General features: G+C 37.2%; 1 pseudogene; it reads left to right on the top strand.

Moving 5' to 3' along the window:
- Positions 1-3,621: 3,621 nt before the first annotated feature.
- LOC102884683 lies at positions 3,622-4,214 on the top strand (annotated as a pseudogene).
- The last annotated feature ends 13,449 nt before the right edge of the window (positions 4,215-17,663 follow it).

Genomic DNA, 17,663 nt, shown 5'->3' with positions numbered 1-17,663 from the left:
CTTTTTAATGCTGAGCAGTTATGCTATTATTAGTTTTGTGGCTATCTGTCCAGTGAAATACTTAAAACAATATTAGTTTTCTATTGCAACATAACAAATCATCATAAACTTTATTATGTCAGGCTTAAATGCAGTTGGACTCTACTGAGACCTCTGCTCAGGGTTCAGAAGGCCTAAAACCAAAGAGTTGACCTGCTGGGCTTTCATTTGAAGGCTCAGGGAGGAATCCACTCTCTTGGGTTACTGGAAGAACTCAGTTCCTTGTGGCTATGGGTCTGAGGTTTCCATTTCCTGGCTGGGGTCAATCAGCTGGGGTCCCCTTTTGGCTCCTAGACAATACCTGCAGTTTTCATCATTTGACTCCCCCCTTTCACTCCCATCTTCAAACCATCAAAGGCCCATCAAATTCTTCCTGTGCTTAGAATCTGAGTTTCCCTCTGCCTTCCTCTTCTGACACCAACTGGAGAAAGTTCTCTGCTTTTAAAGTCTCATGTGACAATCTCCCCTTTTTAAGATCAACTCTGCCATATAAGGTAACACAATCATAGAAGTGGTATTTCAATCACAGGTTCTGGGCATTCAGGGATGTAAAATCATAAGGCCCCTTCCTAGGAATTCTGCCTACTACATTAACTGAAATTATCATGTCAATTTATTAATTTAAATGATTGAAAAGTGGCTGGAAGAGAGAGCAGGAGGCAGCAAAGCCTGTCAGTGCAGGCCAAAGAGCAACCACCTGGTGTGGACAAAACTGACAACTCTAGACCAAAAAGGAACCCAGGAAACACCTTCCCGTGTTTGACCATTTGGAAAATAATAGGCAGAAGTATTTACAATTCTATTGGAGACTTTTGTAATACTTAATTATAAAGTGATAACTGTATAGCAAATTAAGCAAGCCAAAAGAGAAAGGACCATACCTGCAGTTAGAACAAAGAACTGCAATTTTACAAGAAATGAAATGTAATCAGAATACAATAACTGGCTAAGCAATAAACCTTAATCAATCGCATCAGGCAGATATCGCTTACTGAGTTAACTAAATTACGGTCTATTTTTATTGGAAAAATGGAAGAAGGCCAAAGGGCATGTGTGACATAAGACTGCTAAAAACTAATCTTCCATAATATAAACAGAAACTGGTAAATAAAGAAAAATGTATAGTTTAGAAATGAGTGCATAAATAACAATGAATTAAAAGAATTTGAGCAAATAATGAGGAGGTAAGGCAGAGAATTTTTATTTTTTATTATAAAATTTGTAATATTTGAATCTTAAAACTATATAGATTTAAAAATACAAATTATTAAAAGATAGTATTTATGCAAACATTTTGTTTTAGCAGTCAAATACATATAACTTACAATCTAAACAGAGATGAGTTTTTATACTCTGAAATTTTAAAGAATTGCATTAGTTTTGGCAACTTTATCTCATATTTTCTCCTATTAATAATAATTAAAATAATTTTAAATCACCTCAACAGAATCACCCCTTTTACATATTTCACTTCTCTACAATCATGTCAATTTGCAGGAGGTTGGATGGATAAAGGAGGCGAGATTAAAAACTTCATTGAAATAGTGAAAGAAGCAGGCTAGAAATGTGGCCTGCCATGTGGAATTAGCAAACCTTCAAAGAAGAAGCCTTATTAGGCTCAATATTAAAAGTAGGCTGCTTCAGCAGTAACACACACTTTGAGCACTAAATTCTAGACTTTAACAGTTCCAAGTCAGGTTCTACAAAAAACAATGCAGGGGTTCTTTAACCCGGGACTTCATGAGGGCAACACAAGGATTTGTCTAGACTGAGTAAACTCCCCCTCGTTAAAGAAAACATGTGGCTTACTTATACCTATAGACAAACAATGAATGAAAATTGATTCACAGTATGGGATGCATGAGACTCCAGTTTCACTTTAAGTAACTGAACACCCCTCATCACTTTTCTGATGAGAAAGTAATTCTACTTACATTTGGATCCTCTTTGTGGTGTCCTAGGTTCTTCTCACACACGTTCCAGGTCTGCACTGGTATGATTGCAACCTGCTTCACAATCCTTATACTGATCAAAGTCAGTCTGTAACCAGAGTACACTAATACTAGAAATGACTGCCTCATGATAAAGATCCCTGCTTCTCTAATCTTAGTACTCTGTGCAGCTTTTTCAAAGCTCTGTTTATTCTTTGGAATTATTTTGTTGTGAGATTGTGACATTTCTTATGTATCATCATTAGCATTTTCTAAACAAAGTGACTTAGGCCATTACCATTTAATCTCTTTTTGCATGATATAATAATAATAGCCTAAGTCACTTAGTTTATAATTATATACAGCTAATTTATACTATATACTTAATAAACATATACTGAGAAGCTATTTTATATTAGGCTCTGTAATGATGAATAAGATGTAATCTCTGACCTCAATAAGCATAGAGCTGAGAGGAAAAAGACAATCAAAGAAGCAGTTTTAATATATCTTCTCATGCACTGTGATACAAAGGGCCAAACAGGCTTGGGTAGCACCTAAGAGAAACATTGAACCCAGATGTAAGAGGGTATGGGCTTTCTAAACAGGTCAAACTGACTCTGTTCATCATTTCAAAAAAAAAAAAAAAGTTCTTTAATTTAGGAAAACAAAATCCACTTTATTACTTCTGGTTTCTTATTCTCTTATCTAAGTTCCACGAACTTCCAGTTTACAAACTTTTCCACCATCTTTTCTGGCATTACATCTCAATAGAACCTAGATTCTTAGAGGATTTGTGAAGAGACTGTTCACTATAAGAAACACCCATGTTCTCAGTATTGTGTAGAATGATTCATATCACTGAATCCAGCATTTATTGGCTATTCCAAACCAGCATTAAAAACCAAAACTAAAAAAAAAACAAAACTCATGTCTTACCGTGGTGTGTGTTACTATAGACACGCTTTCCTAGGTTTGCTCTGCTGTTCTCAGTAGTATGGAAGTGACAAAACTATAACAGGATATCTTATTTTCCTATCCTATCTTTCTTTAGTTCCTACAAGGAAAGAATGGCATCTTTACCATTTTTATCACAAAACCCATACGTCCACATGAGCAAATTGAATTTTTAAAATGATTCCATATTTTAGAGGTATGTGAAAACAGAAAACATTTACTCTATAAACTATAAAATACCAGAAATGCCATTAGAGTGGTATGTGTGTGTGAATACTTGTTTCCCCAAGGCTGAATATTCTGCCAATGGGTGCCTGTCAAAAGAATTTGGCATAGTTAACTGGAAGATAAAAAACAGAACTAACTTGTCCAACTCCAACCCAGCACAAGAAATGGTAGAGAAACCTGTATAAAATGAATCAAAAATTAAGAGAGAGGAAAAAGGAGGAAGTTAATTGCCTTACCTAAACTCTACTGTTAACTATAATGATGCTGGAAAGTGCTAAACATAGTCCTAACTAAAGAAACTTGATCTCCAAAAACCCAGGCCTGGACAGAGCATGGGGCAGTGTGTCTGGATGTCCCTCCCACTGGCCTGACCGTGCAGGTGGCTGGCCGGCAGGTGGGAGATAGGGGCAAGTGTGACCTATTTGCTTTATTTCAATGCTTAAACATTGTATAGGCCATTGGAATCATGAAGATCTGAACTTTGAAGCACAGCTTTGACCACCCATGGGAAAGTGTTACAGCAGCTGGAATGCAGAAATACCCAAACTCTATGAATGCCAGCGTGGCTGGAGTTGACATATTCGACAGTTATAAAGATCTCTCTGGAAAGTTGCACAGCCACAGACTTCTCAACACAAAGTTAGGATTGCTTTCCATAGTGAAATCTCTTATTGGTGTAATAAAAACCAAAATGTGAGTAAGAACATTCTGTAGTTGATCCTATAGAGAAAACAGTGAAACTTAAATCCACAAGTATTTCATTTACAAGTATGGTTTCAGTAGATGGGAGACTAATATATAGAATTATGCTCAGGATTCAGAAAAAATTGTTTTGACTCAAGAAGCCATAATCCCTGCGGAAGGAGTCATTTTATTAGTTATCTCAAAGTACTAATGGCAAATACAATATCTTCAAATGCTAATAAAGACTGAGAAGCAAAAGAATGGGTAATAGAATAGATAAAATTAAATGCTGGGAATGAAGAACTGACGGCTTCAGCAAGAGGGAGCATAAGGACACCTATGACAGCAGCAGCATTTGTGGAGAAATCATTATGAAAGTTGGTACACAATACCCAGTCCCCCAGAGTATTAGCTGGTGATATATTTGTTATTTAAAAAATAAAACTATATTTAAGTAGATTTTGTTTCTTGTTATTACTTTTTAGTAAGCTGAAGAAAGGCTATGTGACTTTTGATCAAAACAAAGAGGTAGAAGGTTTCTAAATGGAGCACCTGGAGGAAAATAAAGAAGAAATAATCTCATTCATAAAATTTAGCTTAAAAATTACCTCCACTTACTTACCATATCACCTGATACTCAAATACATACAGAGGACTTGAACTGGAAGGAGCAAAATCCCTAAAGGTTTAGCTTGGTCTACATCAAAAGTTCTTAAATTCTTAGTGGTATGGAAGAGGAGCTCCTTTTGAAATGCATTTGTACCTACGGAGGAGACAAGGGTGCAACAGATCCTATCTCAGTGGCAATGCTGAGGAACTAAGGAAGAGCAACTGGGGCAGCAGTCCAAGACAGGATGAATAGTGCAGTGGCAAATCTCAATAGAAGAGAAAAAAAGAAAGGAAAGAGCAGAAAGGGCCCAGATTCTTTTTGAAGAGTCTGAGGCTGACTTTGGCTGAGGGTAAAACCAAACAACCTCTCCAGGATGCATAAATAGTAGAAGTGAATAGGTCTATGGCCGAGGAAAGAACCTGTGATAAGACATAGTAGATGACAACGGGCGGTGTGTGTGTGTGTGTGTGTGTGTGTTTTAATTTACAGAAAGTTCTAGAACAGATGAAACTACTATAAAGTGGTTTTAGGCTCCTCTAGAGCTATTCTATAAAATATAAATGGAAAAGAACCTATATGTAGGTTAACTGTAATGTCCTAGGGCCAAGAAGGAGTACTAAAGCCATAAGAGAAATAACATTTATTTTGCAAATTTATCTAAGAAAAATTGGTCATGTACAATTAACAGAATATTTGCTAAGTATAGGTACCCTCCAATAATGAAAAGTAAGTAAGGTCTATAGGTACCTTATCCATAACCCCATTAAGAGATCTAGTCTGTTATTTTACTTTAACGCTATTCACTAACAATAGTCATATCACAGAACGGTTCTAGAGTCTGTTCTATCATCTCAATGAGATCTCAGCTTTCTCCTATTTGGGGGTCCTTTGAATGTATCTTATAAAAAGATTCATGTGTGGTGACACTAACATTTGATTATCAGGATTCAGCTATTCTGTCTTATACATGAATTCCAGAGGTGCTGGTGAGAATTATTTCCTGGTAGTTCTAAGCAGAAGATGACACTGAAGGTTCCTACCATTGGTATTTTGAAAAGATTCCATGGGTTCTTGCCCCACCACGATGTTCTGAAAATGTTTCTCACTGCTTCCCTCCCTCAGCCACTTTTAAAAGACTACTTTGTTTGAACCTATCTTAACTATATCATATATCTCTTTTGAATAATCTGTTAATAGCATGTGTCTCTCCTTCATTGTGCTCATTACAGCTGAAATTTTGCATTTGAGTGATTTTTTAAATTAATATCTTCCTCTCCCAATAAACTCTAAGAGAGCAGGAAAGTGCCAATTTTTGCTAGTTTGTATGTTTCAGAGTGCTCTCACATTATTTGTTGAATAAATATAAATAAATGAATAATGATATATGAAATAAATACATGAATGAATGGATAATGATGAATGAATGAACAAATGAATGAGTGAGTGAATAAATGAATGGTCTTCTAAAGTCATATGCTCTTGAAGAGAGTAAAAATGCTCTATATTCTTCTGCCTGTAGGAAAGGACAAGGTTGCCCTTGGTTTTGCTGAGAGATGCAAAGGCTGCATTCCTAGCACACAAGTCAAGACAAAGAACCTAGGATACTAGAGAACAGGTTTGTTGAAGAGGTAGCAGTAATGATGGCATTCAAGCTGATGATTGTGACTGGCTGAAATGCCAATGCACAGCAACAACACAAGAGTGGTGTCTGTACCTAGGAAGAAGATGCCTGATATTTGAAATAGTATGTATAGAGTATCATGTAGATAAGGTGGAGGAGGTGTTTTCCTCAGTTGGTGCATTCTTACAGTGCTAAAATTCCAAGAACTACACTAGTAGAGACTAGCCAATGATACTGACTTTGTTCATCACTATATTGAGTGCCATATGCACGGTTATACACCGTATGTTTGATTTATTGAACTGCACTTCAGAGAAGAAATTTCCAAATTAGAGTCACAGAGAGCGGGAGAAGCAAAGTAGGCAAAGACCCTTCACTTCAAACAAAGTAGTTGCAGTTTCATCAGTTTTATATTTTCTTGTATATCGCTACCCAGAGAATATAAGCTCCACAAAAGGAGAAATGTTTTTGTCTATTTTATTCAGTGCTGTTTCCCCAACACATAAAACAGTGTCTGTGTCTGGTGCACTGAGGATATTCAATAAATTTTTGTTGAACACATGGGCAAAGTTTTTAAGAAAAAAAATTGGTAATAACATTTTCCAGAGAATATAGCTTATCATTCTTTGAAGGATTGCTATACAAGATGAATTATATTCATAATTCTCACCACCAATTTTTAAGGACCTATATATAGTTACTGTTATTCAGTGCAGCTGAATACATCAACAAAATCTATCTTCACAGTGTTTAGAAAGCCAATATGCTTTGCCTTTAAGTTTCACCTTTGTGAATTACTAAAGAAAGTCATCATCTCCTGTATGGTCTAAATTATTGCCTTCATGCTAGAATCAATTCTTAAATGTGAGTTTTCATATTCCCTACTAATTTGTAGAGTTTAATAACTTGGTGGTTCATTTTCTGATTTTATTTGAATACCTGCATGAAAGAATCCTGAGTATGATATGTTGCATGTGCTACCATTAGTAAGAAGAAGATAAAGAAGGAATCTATTGAATAAAATATACATTGAATATCTGTTTCATTTAATTTTTAATGCAATTTTATCACCTACACAGAATGCTCCTAGATCAACCACATATTAACATCAAAGCCAAACAAAATTTCTGAGGTTGGTGCACTGGATTTTTTGCATACTTCTGTGTCAGAGGAAGGAAAGGTAGTCCAAAGGCTGCTAGAGGGTAACAATATTTAACATACTAAAAAGTATATTTACTTTTCTACTTAACAACAGAGTTAGTGATTAGTGAGTTTCTTATTTCTAAATACTCATGTTCCAGTTTCATTTTTCCCTTAATACAGTTTCCAAACATATGAAAAAATAGCAGTGCATATTATATTTATCGAAGCTTATTTCAATAAGTCTATTGTTAGACCATACTTCTGAAAACCAAGATATGTAATAGCCTCAGTGTGAGACTTAATAAATGCAATCAAGTCAATAAGTGCATACATAAAATTTACAGTTAATAATCATCCAAAAACTTAAAGTAATACAATATTTCTGTGTAAATAAAACTTAAATAAAAGAAGATTATGAGAGGATGGTAGCAGCAGTGGCATAGTTTGTTGTTTCTTACTTTAGTCTTCCCTGAATAAAAATCAAGTAAACATGACAGAAAAATATTCTCTAGTCAACATCTACCAGAAACTTAGGTGACAAGGAATTACCGTAGACCCCAAAATACAAATAGAAGAAAACAAACCAGCAATAGATATGACAGAGCATCAGGGACTAATACAAGCAAAAAGAAGGCAAGGAACCTCCAACAGGAATCAGAGTCAGGAAACTGTCAAAATGGCATTGCATACTACTGGAATCTCATGGGCCATTTTGAGAAAATCAATAGTAACTGGGAGAGAATATTGAGGCTCCAAATTGTAGGCTGGAGCAAGGGGGCTTTGAAAAATTCTGATGGTAGTATAAGTCTGGACTAAATAACTTCCTAAAACTAATAAACTGGCATACTCTTCCAAGATAATGCCCCTTACTCTGAACAACTACTGGGAACAAAATTCAAACTAAGCATTACAAGGATGATAATGCCAAAAAGGGAAATTTTTTAAATAAGTAAGTAAATAAATAAAAGGAGCAGGATGTAGAGAAAGGAGATTTCAGAAAATACAAGGCCATATATTTTATTACTTTATGGATAGGAACTCTAGAACTGCTCTGTCTTTCTGATTATTCAATTTGAACTCTGGCTAACCCAAATCGAATGTTATATTTGTAAATTAAATTTTTTTTTGAAAGAAATAAGTGTAAAATACTTAATAATTTGTATCAATTTACATTGAATAATTATATTAAACTTTATATTAATATGTTGTTTTTAATGATTTATATTAATTTTATATTATATAATCAATACTGCTATTTAATTAATAATTTTATATGGTGTTCATATGATAATATTGTGGACATTTGGGTTAAATAGAACATTAAAATTTAACCAAATTCTTTTTACTTTTTTTTAATGCGCTTACTTGAAAATTTAAAATTATGCATGTGCTATATTGTAATAGAACAGAAGTTTCAAGAAACAAACAAGAGAGTGATGGGTTGACAGCCTATAGAATTCAAGCACTGCAGGAGGCATCAATCTATCGCAATGTATGGATCAAGTTTGGGTTACATCACAAATAAAAGTTACTAGAAAACAGTGTAGAAATGTAAATATTGACTAAATATTTCACACTAAGAGGAGATGATCACTACTGTGATTAAAAAAGAATGCCTGTCTTTTACAGACCCATACAGAAATATTTATAGATGAAATGACATGATATCAAGATGGGGTTAAGAGAAGTGGGTGAGAGTTTAGAAGAAACCAGAGTGGCTATGAGCTCATCACACTGAAGTGAGTGGTGGGTGGGTATATAGAGATTTGCTATACTCTTCTAATTTGAATGATGTTTGAAATTTTCCATAATCACAAGATTAAAAAAAAAGAAGAAGAAAAAGAAACAAATCTACTTCTACTATAGATTGAAAAACACTAAAGAGAAAGGTGGCTCTACAAGATGTAAAACTTTAAAAATGTCAAAATAAAGTCTCCTTTTATGTGACTTTAATACTAAAATGAGAATTGAAGGAGGCTTCACTATAGCTGGTCAGTTTTTCCATTTATGGAATGTTCCAAATCTTTATAAACCATCTGGAGAGCAAGGATTTGGCTAGATTTCTATTCCACTCTAATAATGAGATATTTATTAAGAAAGAATGTCAAAAAAAAAAAAAAAAAAACCCTAGCTTTTAATGTGGCTATATGCATACACCAGAAACTGAAACACTTAAAACAATCTTCATCCAAATTTCTGAAAAACAAACACATAAAATGTCAACAACTGTGTCCAATTATTCTGGAAATATATTACAGTGTAAAACCAAAATTCCTAATGCTGACAGCATCTCAGTTATAAGATTATGTTATAATGTTCTCAACTGTTTACTTTTTAGTAATCAGATACCCTAAGGAATATTATTAATGATTAATCATTTATAATATTCACCAACATATATAGGAGGAAACAAAAGAATCTAGAAAACAATATTTTGAAAACGGGGCATTTTATGAAAGACTACTAAACAGAATAGATTTCAAAGGTTTTGCATTTTCTAAATTGCTCCCAGTCTTTGATTTTTCTTTTTTTTTCTACAAATCTATACAGATCATTCTACATAATTTCTAACATAAATGCCTATACTATTATAAACTTTGAGTTAAACAGCATCTTTGCTCTGGACTCTCTTTTTATCACATCCTACTTCCAGTCTAAAAACAAACTCTGGCCTCCACATAATCAGCAATGGCACAGAAGAATGGAAGAGAGAGGATGTGAAAGTAATATTTAGCACACATTTGGTCAGACAATATATCAGGCCCCTCACGTAGGTTATATATGTGAGTCTCATTTAAACAACCTTGTCAGGTATGTAAATATTTCTCTGTGTATTCCTAACCAGGAAATTGTCAAATAATGTTCTCTTGGTATTTCAATTTAACTTAACAAACCTTCATCAACTGCTTGCTTTGTGGGTACTGCTGATGGTGCTGAGGATTCAGAGAAGAATCTGATATTGTACTTGCCTTGAATTTGCTCACAGTTATCTTGGGAGACAAACCCAGGAGGAACTGATTAGAAAATACTGCATGATAAGTCTTGGGGAAGCACAGATGACTCCTAGCCTTTTCATGCACCAGGAAGACTTCTGAGGTAAGGTGAGATATCCATTTGGGCTAGAGAGATGGACACACAGTCTCCTGATAAAGAGAAATGACCCAGTCTAAGCAAAAAGAACAGTATGACTTCCCTAGTAAGAAAAACAAAAATGGGTGAAAATAAGCTACAACAGTCAGGTCAAGGACCATAGACAAAAAATGGAAAAGAGAGAGGGATATAAAATAAGAAAATATAGATGGGGAAATAAAGCTCAGAAAAGAAAGAGTTCATCTCACATGCATTTGGCATGGCTAGATTTTTTAATCAAAGGGAAATTAAAAAAATTGTTTACACCAACCCCTGGCTTCCTTGAGTGTGCTTGATCACTGGGTAATAAACTATTATCATAAAAAGCAATCTCTCTCATCCTTCCAAACATTATGGGCATAGCTAGGGTATTACGTGCTCAGAAAAGAGATGAAAGAGCTGTTTCCTCAGTGCTGAATTTCCCCACAGTGAACTCATGTGTACAGATATGTGTGTGCATGGAGGCCAGACTCCTTTCTTGTTCTCAACCAAGTGTTTCATGGCATCAATATACATGTTCACATCATAAGCTCCACATAAAGTGAATGAAACAGACTGTGCTTCCTATCAGCTGACAGTTTTTTTGGTATTTTTTTTTACACCAACCTATTAGATTTAAGTGCATTCTACAAACACTAGAGGAATGATGTTGTAGTGGAAAGAATGATTTCAACATCGGAACGAGTGCAGTTGTCATGCCAACTTGATTCCCTTAATAATAGTGGAAAGAAAACCACTTGGCTGAGAGGCCAGGTAGTACCCTTTCAAGAAGCTTGAGTCCCACTGAGGCTTCTATGAGTAAAGCACACAGAACAGTTCTGTCTGGACCCACATATGCAGCTCTGGCTCGCAGAAAGCCACACATGCTCTCAGTAAGAGCCAACGGAAAAAAGAGCAAAGTTTGACAGCATGTACATTCCTCTTCTCTCTTAAAAACACAGTGGGTTGCACAGGCTTAGTTTCATCATTCAGAGTTAGAATCTGGGATGTCTGGGATGTTGTAATTTTTCAGGAAAGTCACTGAGAACTGATTAGAGAGAAGATCAAGTGAAATATGCATTTCTGCATAATGAGATATTAATGAAGGAGAATCAGCATGGTTAATATGCCAAGTTCAATGGCATAATGTTGTTCTGTCGGTTTTTTTCAATTTAGTTATCAAATATTAATCATCATTTTGGCATTCTGTAAGGAGTGGAAATGCAGTCGAGTGACATTAAAGTTGTTTAATTTCCTTTCTCTTCTCAGACAAAAAGGTAGTGTACAAACTGAAGCCCTGACCAAGCACAGTGTCCTCGAGACCTGGTCTAGGCAACAGAGATGGCACTGCTGCCTGAAAGTGTCAAGAGTGGTGCCAAGGGGTGAGTTCCAGACTTGTCATTTTCTCTCTAGGGTATGCTAATCAGAGTTGGGAAAAGTCTGCATCTAGGTAAGGGCCGCTGGTGGCAGTGACTACAGGGTATGAGGACAAACAAAATGGAAAAACAGGACAGCTAACAAAGATGAAAGTTTAAAACCAACAGTAGTAAACAAGATCTGGAGACAGTTCTGAGATGAAGAACAAATGTCTGATTATATGTAGTTTCTACCATCATGGCCCTGGATGTATTTAAAGGCTAACACCTAAAAATAGAAAAAAAAATTAACTAATCATGATTTAAACTAGCATTCTCACATAACAAGAATTTGGAAATAGAAAGAATTCTGGCTTTGGTTTAGCTGTTCAACCATGGCAGAGCTCAAGATCCACATCTCTTATGATCCTCTTGACATTCTTCTTGTGGTTCTATATTATTGCAGCAGCAACAGTCACATCATCATATGACCATGTTTAAAGCAAGACAAAAGGATAGTCCATGAGAGAGTATTTACTCTCAAATCAATCCCTCAATTTAGGAATAAATAAAATCTTTCTCAGAAATTAACACATCTATAACATCAGAATCTAGAATGACCAACTTGATTTTGTTTGCCTAGGATTTTCTCAGTTTTAGCACTGAAAGTTCTATGTCTGTGGAACTCTCTCAGTCATGGGTAACTGAGGATGGCTGGTCACTGTATTAGTGTCACATGGCCATCTTTGATCTATTTCCTGAGGAAAAGGGCTCTCCACCCATTTCCTGAATTAGAGTATCTTAACCACAAAGTGAGGAGGATGATTTTTTTGTTATGACAGATTCTCCCAACCTTGACTACACTTTAGAATAATCTAGGAAACTTTTATAAAAATGTCAATGCTTGGGCCCTACTCATAGTGATTCTAAATTAATCTAGGTTATTTCTTGAACATTAATACTTTTAAAAAACTACCCAGGTGATTCTAATGCATAGCCATGGTTAAGAAGTAAGCTATTAGAGCAGTCCAGTAATGGGATCAACCACCGAACACTTAATAAAACAGCCGTGAACAAAGAATATAACTTAACGTGACTGGCAACATAATAAATTCTTAAATCAATGCAGTGTTTGGTTTTCAAAAAATTTTTATATTTTCTTACTGATACTCAAAGGTAAGTAAGGCAAATGTTACTTCCATTTATAGATTAGAAAGTTAAAGCTCAAAATATTTTGAGTTTTTTCTCTCACCTTTGAGAGATCTCCTTCATCTACACTACGTTTAATGTATACTGCATTGCCAAACTCCCATTTTTCAGAGCAAGTACACTACACATTGAGGTACCTGCTTGAAAACACTCTAATGTATACAATAGTCATTACGACCCTTTACTTAAGTATCATGCCTATAACAATGGTAGAATTGATTTAACTCAGTGTGTCCTAACCAAAATTCCAAGAATGGGAGAAAAGTGAAGAGGGTAGAAAAATATGAGAATCACACTAAAATGATACTGTTCTATGTAGGTAAGAGAAGAGATGAATAGACAGGAAGTTGTTACGTGCATTAGAAGTTTGCTACTTCGATCTCTGAGCTGTCAGTCAGACTGACAGATCAAACCTTGGAGTCCTATCCATTGATAACAATTTCTTTGCTTACTTTGCTTTTCCCTTCTTATCCACCCCTCTTCCCACTTGCTCACTGAACTTCTCTATTAGCAATAACACTGCTCTCATCTGGGGCGGAGTGAAAAGTTGGCCTCAGACATGAGAGTATGAGGTGTTGGAGATCAGAAATGTAATTTGAGATACTAAGAACAAATTCTTATATTCTGTGGTAGGATCATGGTCTCAAGTTTCCCCTTCTTTTGACATTCTGGGTAGTAGGCATATGTTAATCCCTGTAGACTGAGCCAAAGGGAATTGTATGAGTCTATGTTTCACATGAAGAGTTGTGCTCCCTGTGGTGAAAGTGTGTCTATCATAGCCTGTGGAGTAAGAATAACTGATAGAGAGCTCTAGAAAAGCAACATAGCCAGAAAAAAAGAATCGACAGAGTTGTTTGGCAAAAGGCTGTGGCTGGAAAAGTGTTCCGAGCATCATATATGGGAAGAGACACTTTACCACAAATAAAAATATCAGCTATAATTTGAGAATAATGATATAATGAAATTTTACAAATGACTATGCGTCAGGCACTATGCTAACCACCTTAAAAAAATTATTTCACTTAATTCTCACAATAGTCTCATGAAATCAATAGCATAAATGTCCCATGTAACAGAAAACCTGAGACTCAGAGAAGTAGCATGAGTTGCCCAATATCACATGACCAGTAAATGGTAAAGCTAGGATATACACCCACACAGTTAATTTCATAATGTTTCAGAAGCCGAGGGATTGGAACTTTAGGAACTTGTGGCAGCTTCCTCTTCATCAGACTCTCTCCCCAAAATTAGGTCTGTTCCTTCTTTCTATTGGGTGCTCAGGAGGGGATCAATAATCATGCAAGTTTAGATGGTTGACCATGTTTCAGTGTGAGGGTTTGTAAAGACAAGACAGGAGAATTTCCTTCTTAAGATATTCCTGCTCTATCTACTCATTCTCTGCCAGATAAAAGGCATAATAATTTATTAGGCAATTAATTGCTCTGCCTACCTCTTTTTAGAAGAGAGTAGGAGAAAGATGAAAAGGTAACTTTGCCCTCCACCAACCCAAGAATTTCTGTTTCTGATCTCTCCAGGGGTTGGTAATGACTTTTGCGCTTCCTGGCCCAACACAAAAGCTGCTAAGCACCAGCTGTCCAATCTCATCAAGACTTTTCTGTGGGAGGGGAGTGTAGGTATGTATTTCTCAGAGGCAAGAGAAGGCGGCTGGGTTGAGACTGGGCTGAAAGAAGGAAGTTGCCCAAATCTAGCAGTGTTTCCTAGGACTGGAGGAAAGGGATGTGGCGATGGGTTCCATAAAGGGTTGTGTCCTATGGGGAAGTCCCCAGGAAGGCAGCAGGACTTCTGATGGGAACAACTGATGTATTTCCAGAGGTGGGGGGGCTGCTAGATTTCTACCGCCATAGTCTTGGGAATTGTAGCCAAAGATGCCGTGGCCACACTGGCAGAGAGGCTGTGGCATTACCTGCTTTTGAATGGACCATATTGTCTTGGAGCATCTTGGTGGTACCCTTGAAGGACCAAAGACCTGAGGCTGTTTCCTAACTTTTTTGCTCTGAGAGTGTTCATCACACTAAAGAGTAAAAAGAACCTCCAGCAATAAATTACATTAGTGTTCTTCCCACCTTTGTGGGTGTTTAGAGCCAGATAAAATTTAATTTCTATACATTAAATATCAACTTACTTGTACCTCACATTTGTAGAACGAATTCATGCTTTTACATTAATTATCCTATTTAATATATTAAAATGTTTTAGGTACGTAATATAGTTTAGTTATCCTCCTGTACAGAAGAGGAAACTGAGACATGAAGTTTATATACATATAAATACATATGTATATAATTTAGTGATCTGTCATAGAAGAAAAAGCCGTGAACGTAGGACTCACATGCCTTGTGAGGCATCATTTGGTTGTAACTAACATAAAATAAAATTCGACAACTGCCTTGAGGACACACAACGGAACAGCATGATCATTTCGCTGCTGTGGCCTTAGACGCTGGCAGATGTGGAACAGTGCTACATACAGGGTTTCCAGTCAGAAGCCTATGTCACTGCCTGGGGCTTCACATCTCCTGGAAGGGGCTGGATTTTCAGCTTGCACATGCGCAGTTCACTGCCCTTAGGGACTTGGGTGGTCTAGCCACGGCATGGCCTAAGGGCCGGAGCCGGTCCCAGACCGCAAGCGGCTGCGCCTCTGAGGCAGGTGGCACTGCACTGTGACTCTGAGCGGGGTAGAGGCCGGTAAGGCTTCCACAGGATTGGGATTTGCTTGATAGGCGGCATGAGCCAGGTTCCTTACAGAAGATTCTGGGACGAGGGGCCGCTGGCACTCGGACACGCAGGTTCTCTCGACGACGTAGAGCTCCCAGCCCGGCCCTCGAGGAACTCCTGAGATCCCACGAGATCGGCTTCCCCGGGAATCCCGGCTACGTCGCGCCGCCGGCCTGATTCTTCTGTTCTCTGGGTTCCCCTTGCTCAGCCATTCTATCCCTGCGCCTTGTCTGGACCCTTACTCATCCCCACACACAACCGAAGACACCACGTAGAGCACCCTGCGGGCTCCAGAGGTAGCGCTCCTTGCTTTCCTGGTGCTAAAGCATGAAATGGAGAGCGGACTTGAAAATTCCCTGACAAAACCATGTAAACCACATAAGTGAAACTTAATTAAGCATATTTTGCAAAACAAGAGAAATTTAGGCTGCTTGCAAATGCGTCCGATAATCATAAAAGAAACTGAAGTCATTTTCCTTAGAATGGAATAAGACAATCACTTTTAATCACTCCCCTGTCATCTGGAACTTCCCATTGTAATAATAACCAATCATTATAAAGTTAAACAACTTCCTCATTTTCATTTTATAAGCTATCCTGTAATGTCATACCCGGAGCTTCCTATCAGTCTGAGTTTAAAAGTTCCCAGTCCACAAAGTGTTCTTAAATACACAATGAACTCTTATTAAATACTATAAACAAACAAACGAAGCTTATACCAAAAGGGAATTAATTGGCTGATGTAACTAAAAAATCTGGAAGTAAAAAGCTGGCATCTAGCAGCGAGACTTAACTGATGTCATCAGAATTGAGTTTCTCTTTCTAGACTGTCTTCTGCTCCGACTTTATTTTTAGGTTTTATGTGTTGGCAGGATTGCTGCCAACAAGTTCAGGGCTACATTCTGCCAGGTTCAAGTTAAGTTGAAAATACGCACCTTTCTCACAATTCTCCCTGCAAAAGCCTCATTGGCTCTGATTGAGTCACTGAATCAATCACTCTGACACGGGTAATAGATTGCTCCTTTTGGCTAGAACTGAGTCGGTCACCTAAACACCTTAAGTGTAGGGATGTTTAGGTATTACAGTTTCACTTTTCCATGGCCTGAGGCTGAAAAGGAAAATAGAAGTACCCTTTCCAGAGGGTGAATAAATGCTGACCATCCAAATAAAACAAAGATGTCCCCTTTAGCCCTCTCCCACTTCTCGCCTCTAGGCCTAGAGCCAAATGATTGGTCCTTGAGGCCCTGGAATTTAAATTGCAATATGAATGTAAATGACGTGTATAGTAGGCCAGATAATGACCTTCCAAAATATATCCCTGGAACCTATGGATATATTTTTTTCTATAGCAAAGAAGTGTTTTGCTGATGTGATCAAGTTAAGGATTTTTGAGATAAAGAGATTAACCTGAATTACCTAGGTGGACCCAAATTCCATCACAAGTATCCTTGTAAAAGGGACTTGAATCCATAATGTTTTGGTGAGAGAGGCCCAATCCTTGCTCCTTCCCTAGTCTGCCATTCTCTCCTCAGTCACCATTTGTCAAGGATTGGCTGCATAGCTGAGTCGCCAAGCACCTTGGAAGAAACCCTCAGCCTGATCAGGAAGCTAGGTAGGTGATCACGAAAAATTTGGTCCTTTCCGCCTCCATTTGCCCCTTCACCTATGGGAGAGGAGGTACAGAGAGCCCTGAAATGGTGGGTCTCTGATTCTGGCTATGGATTCACAGACCTCTCAGACAGGGAAGGAGAGCAGACTTTTCATGTCCTTATACCCATCATTGTTGTAAAACACAGTATAGTGGGACTCTGCTGGGGTGGGGGCAATGGACACAGTTCAGAGCTGTCTACAAATCAAACAGCAGCAGAAAATGAACCAAGGAATGAGAGTGAGAATTACGTCCCAAGAGACTCTGGTAATAGAATAGCAATGTTTCCAGAGAGTAAGGAAGTGAGAGATGAAACTAAGACTTTTCTCAAGAGTCAAAGGGTCAAGGGAGATAGTGAAGGCTGAGTTCCCAGCTCCTCAACCACAATCAAGAG

Source organism: Pteropus alecto, unplaced genomic scaffold (assembly GCF_000325575.1).
Source record: "Pteropus alecto unplaced genomic scaffold, ASM32557v1 scaffold95, whole genome shotgun sequence".
NCBI lineage: Eukaryota > Metazoa > Chordata > Mammalia > Chiroptera > Pteropodidae > Pteropus > Pteropus alecto.
Note: the sequence above shows the minus strand (reverse complement) of the source record. Positions and strands in the feature narration are given on the sequence as shown.